Below are 5,112 nucleotides of genomic sequence, written 5' to 3' on the forward strand. Positions count from 1 at the left end.
TAAGACTTTTTGTAAGGAATAAGATTTTTGTATAAGACGGTGAATTCGGTAAAGTGAATGAAATTGACCGAGAACAACGAAAGGCTATAGCGGTAGTGGAAATAAGAACCCAGTATCATCAGAATGTAGACTTAATCGTAATATGCACATGGGCAATGAAGTAATGCAAGTCTACTCAGTAGAGAAGGATCAAGATCAGTCACGCATGGGACAATTATTGAATTTCAGACAATAAAATGTATTCTTGATGTGATGGCTAGCCCAGTAATTATTTTAATGAATCTGGGTCATCTGACATTCGTGCAAATCAGTGTAATCAGATTATTTCACGCAAAAGAAGCGGATCGGTAAATTCTACCACCAGTGGTCAGACTTTTAGAAGCGCTGCTTCTGTATTTAGTGTAGAAGAGGGGGGCCTGGTTGCTTTTGTTGGTGGGTAGTATCATATCCCCGTTAGCCAAGAACCTCCGGTGGATTTAGCTCAGTAGAGTTTAAGACAGGGGGAAAGAAACAGCAAGAACATTAGCCCTTTAGAGCAGGATAAAGGCACGAATAAAAAATATTCTCGAGAAAGGGAGGCAATCCAGGATTACGAATTATTTGCGCCTCGCCAGATAGTGAAAGCCCCGGTTTTTATCAGGGGTATACTACATGGGGGGATTTAGTAGTGACTGGGAACCATTCAAATTTGCCTGAACAGGGAATACAGGGCCATAGTGAATCGTGCTTACGTTTTGTAGTTTGGAAGTTGCAAGGTTACAGTAGGGAAAAGCTAAAAAATCTATTAGAGTCAAGTACTTCAGTCGGTTGTGAGCGATGTGATGTTGTTTGCCTTGTTGAGACGTGGAATTCTCTAGATAATTTCTCATCATCTGAAGATTTTGATGTTTCTGAGTGTAGGAGAAAAGTTTTGGCCAGTGGTAGATGCTATGGAGGAGTTTCGGCGCTTGTAAGGAAGGCTGTATTTAATTTATTTCATAGGCTTGAAATTGAGTCTGAAAATTTATTATTGTTAATATTATCAGTTAAAAACATTCACCATGTTGTGTTTGTTGATTATTTGCCTCTGAATAATAGTTCTTACAGCCGTGAAGATACATGGGAATTGATTGAAAATGAAATACAGATGTATAAAAGAATTTACCTTTTCCGTAATTTTGTTTTTCTAGGGGACTTCAATGCATATACTAGTGAAGAGGATGAGTTGCAGGTTGATGAACCCCTTGTAAATGAACCAGGTCAGAATATCCGTTTGGAGAATGAACAAGAGTATTTTTTTTCCTATTAGGAAAAGTAGGGATTGGTCTTGGAAAATAAATAGATTGGGAAGGAATTTATAAAATTTTTGTAAAGAGGAAGGGTTACTAATTATGATCGGACGGTTGGAAGGAGATTAGGAGATTGGGAGGAGACGTGTTATAGTGGGCTTAGCCTGAGTTTAATTTATTATATTTTATGTCTCTGACCCCTGGCGGTGGACCTTCGAGTCCTAGAACTGGTCGGATCTGACCATTTGCCAATGAATATTAAGCTCAGAGCGTGTATTCAGCGCTCTGAAAGGACAAGGGGAATGTCTACGTGTGAGGAAAGGATCCTTAAACCAGTTTGAACAGCAAAGGAGAAAGGAACACTGGTTAAAATGAAACTTCAAAGTGAGGAATTCCAGATTGATTGCCATTCCATTTCCAACTTTTCAGAAACAGCTGAATTGGATCAAGCTGTTTTGGTAACTACAGATAGAATCTATGAGAGAGTCAAGCATTTAGCTCAGGATCGGAAACATCCAATCAAAAAAGATGAGGGTTTTTACGATATGGAATATAGGCCGAAAAAGGAAGGGGTGATTAAGGTTTTCAGGCTACTTAAAGCAACAGACCCATTGCATCAGGAAATAAATTTGCGCAGGCTAGCTGAATATACGAGATTAAGGTCAGATTATAACAGGGCTAAAAGAGTCAAAAAGAAAGAGAGGCAGATGGAGACTAATGAGGAAATTAAGAGACCTTTGTGGCCTTTCGGAGATGTGGAATGAGGGAAAAGGCCCAATGGATGAAGGTGTGTCAGTATGGAAGGAAGTCTAGACAACCCTAAATGACCAAAAAATTCTAGAGTGGCAAGCTCATAAGGACCAATCTATGTCTTCGAGCATCACTCCCAAGCTAAAGAGTGTAAGGGGAAGAGGTTTATTTTAAAGTTGGGTTGAATAAAGAGGATTTGAAGAACTTGTTGTTGGTAAGAGGGAATAGTTTGGATTTAGGTGAGAGAAGGAAATTTTGGGAATGTTTGAGCTGGTGGTTGGTCTTTATTTCTATGCTATGTGTGGATGTGTGAATGAAAACTTATTTCATTTTGTATCTGAGTGTGAAGAACTGTCTGGGCTGGGGAATGAGTGTTTAGACGAGTGCTTGGGAGTGAATGGTAGTAAAATGAGCGGATGGCTGAGAAGAACGCATGTGCTATTAAACAGTTGTTTAAGTTTCTTCGTTTCGGGATTAAACGTAGGGAATCATTTTTGAGGGGATAGCTTGTTACAGTTTTTAGGTGTTGAATTTTATTATGATAGGTGTTTGTTGGTTAATATATTGAACCTTGGTGTTTTTCTCTTTTTATTTCTTTTTTTGTCTTTTGTTGTTCTTTTCTTCTTTTGCCTTTCTTGGTTTATTTTATCTAAAGTTGTATTTTGTTCCTGAACGTTGTTTGCAGACTGTATTGTGTGTTGCTATGGCCCCTAGGCTTTTTGCAATAAACCTTATCTTATCAAAAGAATTGGCTTGTTATGCTGATTTAAAAATATATAAATCCATAAAATTTATCATTACTCCTCTAAAGTTATGCGCCTGAGAAAATTTGTCTGATTTTCAAAACAGGACTACCCTAAAAGTTTAAGGATCTTAATAAAAATCAAATCATCAGATTCAGTATATTCAAGAGCCCTATTATAGAAGCATTTAGCTTTTATCTGCAAAAATACGGGATTTTGTATTCTTTATCAGAAGAAAGATCACGGATTTGTGTTTATTAGTTGTTTTTTGTGTGTTTTTGTTCCAGGGGTGATCGCATCAAAACAATAGTCCTAGAATATAGGGAAAGGGCTCATTCAAATGGAAATCAAAAGATCTAATGTTCTATTTAAGTTGCATAAAATGGAGCGCAACCAGAACCCTTTTCACCCCCACTCTTTCCTAAAAGTCTTTTTATCAAAATTTTGGGATAGCCATTTTGTTCAGCAGAGCTGAAAGGTCCAAGAACTATGACTTTGGAGATAAAATGATCCTCCACAACCCCTAGGGAAAGGTTGTCTGGAAAGAGCTTGAACTTCTACTATAGGGCTCTCGGATACGCTGAATCTGATGATGTGATTTTCAGTAAGATCCTGGACATTTAGTGAGTTTTTTTCTCTCTTTTGAAAATAGAAATCAATAGTAAACGAAACTCTAAAAAACGGAATTTTAATAAAGTAGATGCATCAAAAGAATCAGAATATTATTCTGATTCCAAATATACAGGATTCATCAAGTTTGGTGTTACTTATAAAAAATAATGAGTCGCAGAATATTTGCCTGATTTTTGAAGTTGACCTGAAAAATAAAATTCTGAAGTTGACCTCAAAACTAAAACTTAATGTTATTTCCGAAAGATTCTATCAATGCACTTTGGCAAACTCAACACACTTAAATTCTTTTCATTTGTTTAAATTGTAAGAACAGAAGTACTAATAGTAGTATCTCCAAAAGTTTCAACTTAATATCCCCAGTCGTTCTCGATATAATGCTGAGGTGTCTTGTTGACAACCACATAACACAATGCTTTTTGATTTTTTGAAAGCAGCATTTAGTTTTAAAGTATAATAAGCCAATTGCATATTTATGTGGGTTGACATGCCTAATATCCCCAAAACCATAGTTGCTGTACACTTTTACTATGCTGAACAAAATGCCTGTCTCGAAATGTTGACTGGATGTGTTTGGAAAATGAATGACCTTGAGAGAAGGGCTGCTTTGCCTCCAATCTCTGATTACTCTCAAACAGGACACCAGACACTCTTGCTGTAATTTGAGTGCAAGGGGGAGGACTTCCCCCTTTATATATCTAGTTAGGTCATTTAAAACAAGTAAGAACAAAGGGAAAACATTTTAAATTCTTATTTATTAAGTTATTTTGTATATATAGTATTATTTTACATATACGCCAATGTGACATCTTAGATGCATATATTTTTGATGAATTTAGTTTAATACACCCACCTCCCCCTCAGCTTTCCCTGATGGACTTAACATAATACTAATACGGAAATCCCCAGATGTATCCCGGACAGTACTAAAGTTTTAGGCAGACAAGGCAAAGAACGAAATATATAAAAAAAAAATTGTATCGATTCGCAACACCAAAATCTAAACGACATGTTTGTCTGTATCTCCTACAATCTGCCTTCCAATATGAAATCTTTTTTTTTTAATTACAAAAGGCGCTAGACGCAACAATTGTATTTAAATTTTTTTTAACAGCAATTTTGTTTAAAATTAAACACCTTGGATGGATCCCGCTTTCATGGAATGTAATAAAAAAAAGGTTCTTTTGAAGTAGTTCTTCATAGTCCAGATTTCCTTGGAATCCTGACTGGTTACCTAACTATCAAAAAGCAAATTCTGGAAAAAGAGTTCTTACACTTCATTAATCAAATGTTGTGTTTTTTTTATCAGTATGCTGCAATTTGAACTGGAACTTCTTCATTTCAGTTCAATTTTAGGTTCATTTTTTACAGGTTGACTGATCGGGGAAGAAGATTCGGTAGAACTTGTTGCATATCGTAGAAGGCCTAATCTGAAGTATGTGTAATTGCTGGAATATAGACACAATTGTACGCTTCTGCGTCTGAAAACGATACATAGGTTACTACGTAAACTTTGGGAAATTCTTTTGTTTCATATGGAAATTTTCTTTGCACAAGTGATCACTTTGACGTTTTACTGTTCGGTTCGATTGATTGTTCGCATGCAGCAATGTCTATGATAAGCTTAATTTTAGCATCTTTCGAGTAAAACTTGGTGTTGTTGCAGTCATGTTGTTACAGTAATGATAGATAAGCTATCATTTTGTAAACATAAGTGTTTT

This window comes from Artemia franciscana, chromosome 18 (genome assembly GCF_032884065.1).
Source record: "Artemia franciscana chromosome 18, ASM3288406v1, whole genome shotgun sequence".
NCBI lineage: Eukaryota > Metazoa > Arthropoda > Branchiopoda > Anostraca > Artemiidae > Artemia > Artemia franciscana.